General features: G+C 38.6%; 1 protein-coding gene across 2 annotated transcripts in view; it reads left to right on the top strand.

Moving 5' to 3' along the window:
- The first annotated feature begins 7,695 nt into the window (after positions 1-7,695).
- slc1a2b (solute carrier family 1 member 2b) overlaps positions 7,696-8,950 on the top strand; it is a 29,584-nt gene continuing 28,329 nt past the window's right edge. For both annotated transcript variants that reach the window (XM_011476305.4, XM_078948906.1), the window contains exon 1: positions 7,696-8,023. The gene's annotated coding sequence lies outside the window, so the exon portion shown is untranslated. The remainder of the gene's footprint in view (positions 8,024-8,950) is intronic.

Here is an 8,950-nt window from a genome sequence, read left to right as displayed (position 1 = left end):
CTGGTAATTATATAATAAATATGAAATCATAAAGAACATGAAGTCATAGAATTCATCAATGGCTAAAAAAAAAGGCTAATCACTAATGGCTAAAAACACAGAACAGACTAAACCAAATTAAACAGACTAAATTAAACTGGGCATCCCGGTCCTTAGAACCTCTCAAGCAAAAACTCTTAAATAAAAACAGATTCTGGGAAAAAGAAGAAGAAACCTCAGTCCACATATTTTGCTGCCATGTCATTTCATAAAGAAGAGACATCCGCCTACTTACCTTTCCATAGACACTTGTTCAACATTGACATGCTGCGGCCTGCGTTATTTGGTAGGATATCCATGCAAGATTGGCAATTGCTCTGAATTTCTTGTGAGTAATATTTCTTTAGAGTGATGGACTCCAGAGATAAACCTTTGCTTTTAATTCCTCCATGACTAATGTGGAGCAACTATTGGCTCATTTGGACTTGTAGGAATTATCTTAACCGCCTTTCTCTAACAAAGTGCCCACATAAGCAGTTACTTGTTTTATGAGGGTGTGTTATTCCGTTTGATTAGAAGCTCTTGGGTGTTATTTGTCTTCTCAATTTCCATAAAAAAATAACATTTCCTGTTTTTCTGCCATGGCTTATAAGATTGTGTACAACAGAAGTTTTTACCACAAGGCAATTGTAAAATTTATTAGTAAAGGGAATGCATAGGAGATAAAAGTGATTTGGCAAAAATTGGTAGTCAAGAAAATATTTAAGCTGGAAATATTCTAATTTTTTGTGATACCCAGGGCTCAGGTTACCAGGGTGCAAAGAAAAAAAGGTGAAACTAATAGGGGATGGTGTTGAGCCTAATTCCAGTACTTCATTTCACTTTGTTTACAGAATTTCTTTGTAATTCTGGTGTCTCCCCATGGATGGTGCACTATAAGTACACTGACCTTTGTTTAGGCGCAGAAAATTATTCTGCGTTCATGTAGTGTTGGGAAATTTGCTGTTTTCTGACCTTCATGTGAGTTTTTTCTGAGTAGGACAGCATTTTCAATTACCGGTATTCCAACCCCACATGAATGCAGCATTTCTCCAAGTTGCATTTTTCCCTGAAGGAGAACAAAAGTGAATCTTTTGAAATAAAACTCCAGAATTGTGTGTTGTATGTTAATTTTCAATCCAAATGAAAGCATGTGTTCCTCCAGAGTCCACACTATTTCCTTCTCTTATGAGGTGGAATACCAAAATACTCCACACATTTGCTCCTGGTCCAGTCATGTCAAATTTTGGAACTCTTTGTGGCCCACAAGTCAACCACCTCTGTCATGAGGGATAACTTCGAAAAATGTTTTCTTATCTCTTATGTCTCAATAGTTGCCTGTTTGTTGATGTCATGTGACATTTTCCGTTCATGGCATTCCCTGTTGATTTTCAGAAATTCCCTAAAAGAAAAATGTGACACATTTTTATGTACTTTAATCCATTATCTATAATACCAAAGATACAAAACGTCTTCCTCAAATGATCTGTGGTTTCTTTGCATGTTTTGACCCTCAGAAATGTGTCTTCCATTGCACGAACCTGTCCTTGTTTCCTTTCTCTGGTAGCCCACTTACCTCACTCGGTCATTCATCATATTTACCCCAGCCGTTTCTTTTCAGCTTAAAGGTATAGTGCACTTCAACAGACTAAATGTGTTCAAAGAAGAGAAATATTTATCTTTTATCTGCCATGCAGTATATAGTCCTTCAAAATGACATAATGCTATTCATATTCGGTTTTAAGGCGCTGCAGAGTGCATGGTTCAGCACAAAAAGCAATTTCACTGCACTAATGTAAATATCCAGCTGTGTTTTCCTCCATATGTGGCCCTGTCGCTGGATTGCTCAGTCTGGAACAGCAATATGTTGTATCAGAGCTGTGATTGTTTCCCTCTCACAGAAGCTGCTGAGAGCCTGCTTAGAATGTCAGAGTGAACTAAAAGGGATGAGAGGGGGGCTCAGAGACGAGCGGCACAGAAAAGGCCAAATAGAGAAGAAGTGAATGAAAGAAGTGGAAGGAAACGTTTCTCAAGAGATTGTTCGGCTGTTTTGTTCAAAGCCCAATGCATGCTCTGGCTTAGGTCGTGCTTATAGGAATGTACCGTTCCCAGACAAGAGCTCCCAGCTTGCTAGGAAAAATACTTGTTTGAATTAATCACCCAAGCAATCTCTTCATTTGACAGGGTGTTATTAACTCTTTCCAGGTTTATTGGGCTTTTAAAAGGCAGATTGGATCTCTGATTGCTGCACAATGATGCAAAGAAACTGAAATTAGGGCTAGAACTTACAATTGCTCTTTCTTTAAAGATTCACTCCAATGGAAAATGTTTTTATTGTGTTTTTTACGTTTTTGTGGTATTTTTCTAAAGATGGAGAACATACCGTACATAAAGAAAATGAAGCTCAAAATTGCATTTCTGAGTATTTATTTCTAGTGGGAAAGAGAGAGTACAGAAAGGGATGATGGGAAATGGGGAAGGCTGACTCCTCACCCACAACTCAGAGGCAAATTTCTGATAAACTACTGCTGCTCTGTAGAAACTAAGTCCTAGAAAACAACGTTTTTTATTTTTATTTTCACAAAGAAGATAAAAACAACAAAAACGGCATTATCATAATTAACAACCACTAGGAAATAAATCTAAAGATGATTAGAGTGGGTCTTTAAAATTTCATAGCTTTAAACTATTTTTAATGATTTTGAAATGTAATTCTTTAAACAATCTTTCTTCAATGACCAGCCAGTTTCTGTCATTACTGTTGGCTAAGATTCTTTAACAAATAGAGCCTCTTCATCACTAATGTCAACTGCATTAAGCTCATCCCTTTATACATTTTCAAAATTTGTAACACTAAATTATGCTGGTAAAAGCGGTTTTGGCTGAAAACTCCATGATGATTAATGTGAGCCTTTAGAGGACAGATGAAGGGAAAAGACTATAAATCATTGTTTTATTACTTCCAGTTACAGATGTTACATAACATTAGCAATTAAACTTACACTAATATTTTGCCTATGACTTTTTAAAATCTAGAATCAAATTACATTTGTTATCAGAGTAACTTGAGGCTACACAAAAGAGGTGAAGCTTAAAGACAGTCATGCTCAGTCAGGTTAAAAAGAGGATAAAAAGAGTTGCAGCTGCCCGCATTTGTCGTGTCTGATGTTCAGCCACAGCACTGCTGTGATTGTGGATGTGTGAATAATTTGGTAAAAAATACGGACCAAACGAGTGCTCAGAGTTGTCACCATGCATATCAGTAAAGCAAAATAGAAAACGCCCTTCTATCTGTAATTCTAATGTTCAAGTTGGAACCCATATCTCCTGAAGCATTTTGAAAGGAAAGATAGAGTTAAAGGACCTAGTTCTTTACCTTCTCACTTCCTCAAGCAACACGTCAAGGCATTGCATAATAAGCGCAAACGCAACTTCAAACTTGTAAAATAAGGAAATGAAGAAATATAAAAAGAGAAAGTATCCGACTCTTAAGTTTAAAATCTGCATTGTCCAAGCCCTTAAGCCATTGGCTCTCCTTTTCATTGAACACATTTCTTTCTTATAGGTGAAGTCAACACAAATACAGGGGGTATTTCATACACAGTCAACCAGGAATCCTTAATGCTTCCTTTAAATGGGATTTACAATCCCTTTACCATAGCATAAAGCTTTGGACACAACTCATAGCTCTGCACTTTCCATAAACGAGAACTTTCAGGGTCATAAATACCGTTTTGTGATCCTTTTTCATCAATCAAGTAAAGATTGGTTTCACGTAACACCAAGTGCTGTTCAGTACGTGTTCAGTATGTGTTATATATTGAAGAATAAATCCAGTATTATGCCCTTTTTGTGTCTAGGGGAACTGGAGGAGCAGTTATCCTTTTCAGATCCCGGACAAGCCCCCAAGTAAGTGTTACAGCTGTGGCTGTATTTAGTTTAATTTTTCTTTTTATTTTGTGTTTTGTGTACTTTAATTCTGTGTCAGAGTTGGACCACTGGTTTTTGTGGATCTTTGTATGTCTGTCTGATCATTTACAGGTGTGGTGCTGAAAAGGTGTGGCTTCTCACTGAACCAGAGCTGACAGAAGCAGCCTTTAAAAGCACCGTGTGGACCTCCAGTCCACGAGAAGGGAGCTTTGCTGCAACTTGTCTCCTGTGCAGCCTGGTGCTCTTCTCCCATATGTCAGCTTTGTTGAGCAGAATTGTGTTGTACTTTTTTTAAGAAATAACAGAGGATGGTCAATATTGTCCTCTTGCAACAAAACAGCTTCTTCTCCAGAATCGCTAGCATCCACCTTAAAATTTAAAAGGGCATTCAAAGTCAGGGGCTGCCAGAACTGGGGCACTTCTTGGTGCTTTCACAGTTTCCCATTTTATATTGGGAGGAATGTTGATTGTAGTCTGCTAAATCAAAGTGATAAGCACAAATACAGTCTTTCCATTAGAAGTCAATGCAATATGTTGTGTTCTTTGGCAAACTATTTTAAAATATGAACATTTTAATAATGCATAAGCCTAAACCAAACCCACCAATAGCTTATATTTGTGAGTTTGACTATAAACTAGAATTAAATCAGAAACTAAGTGGATCTGACATTTAGTTGCCCTGTCAAGTCTTACAGCTGGGACAACCCTGGTTTATATGTGTTTAGAATTGTACAGTAAAATTAAACCTATTTATCCCATGCAACAGAAAAGATAACAGATTCATATTCCAGTTTAAAAAAAGGACAGGTAAAGGACATCTATAAATCAAAATGAAAAGGTTCCAGAAGAAACACAGAGTACACGGCTATCACTGGAAAGGACAGGTGGGCTTTCACTGATGTTTTTGATACTGAAAATACACACTGAGTGCAAATGTGAGCACGAAAATTTTTAATGGTTGATTAAAAAAATGTAATTATGTTGGCAAATAATATTTTCTATTTTAAATTCAAACTATATGATATCATCGCCTATTTCCATATCAGCTTCATTGTATGCAATTCTGCAAGTCACTTGCTGTGAGACAAGAGCTCCAACCACTGCACCACCATGCAGCCCTTTGTATGTATTATATTTTACCCCAAAACAATTCCAGTGTTTTTTGTACAGTACAGTAAGCTTTTTTGTCTTTTGCTGTACAAATTCTCATATCTCTATCTAGCCAAAAAAGGATAACCCTTTATTTGCCTGCCCACCAAATGTAAGAGGAAATTTTGAAGACAAAATCAAAAACATGGTGTGCAATACTCAACCGAGGCAATAAGCAATGGAAAACAATACTTCAGTTATTTCCTTGGTGGGGTTGTTAAAAGGGTTCAAATTAAGTATAGCTTTTGCTTTTCCCTTTTGTAAATCAAAACCATTTAGATCTGCTTTGACACTTTGAGAAGCAAGGTTTAGAAACAGGTACTGCAAATCAAATTGAAATGAAAAAACTAATAAAATTAAACTATTTTGTTTTCACACACTGACAACACATTTAAGTGTCCTGTTTCCCTAACTTCAGATTTTTTCTTTTGATTTCTTACTGATTGCTAATTTGAATAAAGACTTTAGCAATTAACAGAAATTAGCAGAAACTCTTGTAATTTATTTCTGAATCTATAAAAAATAATCTACATGAGTGAGTTCTACATTTTACAGCTGCTCCTTCTATGTGTACGTGGTTGTGTTTTTCTCCCATGAGTAAACACACATACCAAGCTGATTGGTTTTTGTAAGAGTTCATGGCACCTTGTATCATTGATCTATGTGATAACGACTTAAACCCGTCTGGAGTGTTTACCTCTTACCTGGAGACAGCTGGGAAATTGTCCAGCATCCTTCTTCGCTGAGCTACACCAGGATAGAAAAGCAATTCAAAGTTGATGGATGAGAAAATTCTCCAGTGAGGAGAGCTTTAAAAGGTATTTGATAATGAGGACAGACATGCCTCCACGCAATGACAAACCCTTTAAAGATGTATCTCTGTTTCCTGGGTCTTCTTTTAGGCTTTGACAAAATATATGAGCTTTAATGTTGCTTCTGATCTGCTCCATCTGTCAGCACATAGTGCCTTGGTCAAATACACCAATAGAGGATTGGCCTCTATGGTGTTGCAGGTTTTTGGGTTGTCCAGGCCCCCGAAGGGTCATTGAGAGGAGTAGCCCTGTCGTAAGGGGATGTCAGGTGTGTCTTGCAGTTCCCCTTGAAGCTCGTGCGGCCACCTTAAGGGACATTATGAGAATGGAACGTAAATGTGGAATTGTAAAGTATTTAAAAGGCTTTTTTAAGTTGCTCACACTTATGACGTATAGGTGATGCTGTCATTTGGTGCCCTTGTGCCCTACTCTAGTTTTTAGTATAGGGCCTTAGTGGATATAGGCTGTGGGTGAAAAATTAGGCAAATTTGTATGGGGCATGCTGATGGTCAACAGGAATGATCAGTCGTAGACAACTCGGTGAGAACGTAGAGCGAAAATGTTCATGCACATTTATGCGGGCATGTTGCTGGCAACAGGTCATAGTGAACACTTAAACAACACGTAAGGGTAAGTATGGGTGAAGTAGGAGATGCAGACATGCTGTACGGAATTTTCCTCTTTTCAACCCCCTAGAAGTCTGCGCACTGCAAAAGTAGCCCGTTAGTGCTGTTCAAGTGCTAAGTGCACGCTCCTTGGACAAAGCCAAATATTTAAATTTACAAACAATCAGAGCAAAGCTTGTGTGGGAATCCTACAGGCATTTAGGTATCACCTGCACACCCCGTGCGTGAAGTAAGGAGCCAGTTCAGTAATGATTAGAGTTAGGGCACCATGCGACGGCATCACCCGTACGTCATAAGTGTGCTCAACTGACCTGACATCCTATCCTTACAAACACTTCACGATACACTTGCCACACGCACAACAGTTGTCCGTTCCATTTTGATGATGTCCTAAACCACGCTCTAATTGTCTAATTTCCTCATTTTGAGCAGTCAGGCTAAACGCAAAGAGCACTTACTTATCATGTGAACAACACTAACAGGTTCCTTCCACAGGATTTTGGGGGGGTTAGAAAAATGTAAAATCTGAGCGACACGCCCCACCTCTCCCTTACTTATGGGTTGTCCAAGTGTTTGCTATGACCTGTTGATCGCAGCATGTCTGCAGAGAAAAATGTGCGTAGATATTTTGGGTTTACAAGTTCGCCAAACGGTCTACGACCTTAATATTTTTTGCAGGCCAGCTGTGTACAGGTTTGCTCCTTTTTTTTCAGAAATTCTGTATCTCTGTTGTGACTAAGGCTTGATGCAGTTGGATCTGAAATCTCAAGATACTGCTTAAATTCAGGAAAAGGCGCCATATTTTTGTAAATCATTGCTTGAACTTGTTCTGAAATGATAAACCTAATAGCTTTGCACTTTTTGGTCATTCTCAGAATAGTATAGGATTGCATAACTTCAGTGATATTTTTTAGTCGTATAAACATGGGACTAATGAGTTGTTGATTTGGAGGTCATTACACCTTAATGTTTTTTCAGAAAAGAGTTTAGGTGTGATTCCCACCTTGCATGTGAACCACTACTGTCTGGGATCTTTCCCCAATTATGTCATTTGTGATTTTCAATGGAAGATCTTTACAAACGATTGCCATGAACTTTGACCACAAACCCTGTGAGCATGTGTGAGAAAGCAAGGGGAAAAAAGGGAGGGGAAAAGTGTCGGTATAGGCTGCATCTTCAACCAACGGGAGCTGGCATTCCCATGCAGAGGAGACAAAGAGGGGGGTCAACGGGAGGAAGAGGAGGAGAGAGTAAAACACGAGGAGTGAGGTGAGGCAGAGCTCATTCAGTTGGATTTCTGAGCTGCGGAGCTCCTCGGATTTTACTGGCAGAAATTTGCCCGTCTGTGCGGCGTGAAGCGCTCCTGTCCCTCGGCGGCGCGCGCTCTGCAGCTCACTGTGGCTCAGCCTCATCCTCTGTGACGCGGAGATAGAGCCTGCAAGGGGGGGGGACACCACCAAAAACTTTTTCTACCGCGTGCTTTCTAAGGTAAGATGCTGTCTTGGGTGCGTTTTTAGATGCTTTTATTAATAGTGATTACTGGTAGCTCTGTGTAATTACTCCAAAACCATTAGGCAAAGTGGATATCTTCAGTATGAAAAAATGCATCTTTTTATTTATTCATCATAAAGTGGAAGGAAAACATAACATTTTAATGAATTCTTCCTGGAATTGACCACGCCGTTTCATTCCTGTGCGACTGGTTGACAAGTAGAAACCTGCAAAGGCAAGTCCTGCAAGGCATAGTATTGCCTCACTGTCACTGCAGTCAAAAGGAATCTGAATCTCTTCATTTAGTCTCTGAAAATCCAAACAAATGACAAAAAGCCCTAATCAAATGTATTTTTTGTTGTTTGATCAGTTGAAGATTTCAAGAGTCTGTAGAGATCACAGCCTCCCAAATGGCAGGAACTAGTCACTGGTGTTATTAAAGCTGTATTAAACCATGATGCCCTCTAAGGAGTTCTCCACAATCACCTCTCTCAGATTGTTTTTTTTTTAAATATATGTAATAGAGTTAGACTGTATTTTATAATTGCAAAGTGCATTTCTGCATTTTTTGGTCAAAAAACTGACTTCAAAAACATTGTGCTCAATAATTCTTATTAAAGTCTCCACAAGTTATAGCATATCTTTAGACTGGGCATGCTGATGCAAAAAAGTAAAAGCAAAAAGGTAGATTTTATTTTACCCCACTGATTTAGTAAAATTTGCAGGTCCATAATGAATGTCTAAAATGTGTTTTCTCTGCGCAACCAGTGGAATTCCCTCATTTTGTTGCTGCAGAAGATATTTCATACAACCTTCAGTGTTTCGAACAGGGACAATAACCCAGCTTTATTTTCCTCTACATTTGTAATTCCACCCACCTTTTAAGCCAATCGGTGCAGCCCCTTCTCTCTTCCATATTAAGGC

This window comes from Oryzias latipes, chromosome 6 (assembly GCF_053564925.1).
Source record: "Oryzias latipes strain Hd-rR chromosome 6, Olatipes_Hd-rR_3.1".
Classification (NCBI taxonomy): Eukaryota; Metazoa; Chordata; class Actinopteri; order Beloniformes; family Adrianichthyidae; genus Oryzias; species Oryzias latipes.
Note: the sequence above shows the minus strand (reverse complement) of the source record. Positions and strands in the feature narration are given on the sequence as shown.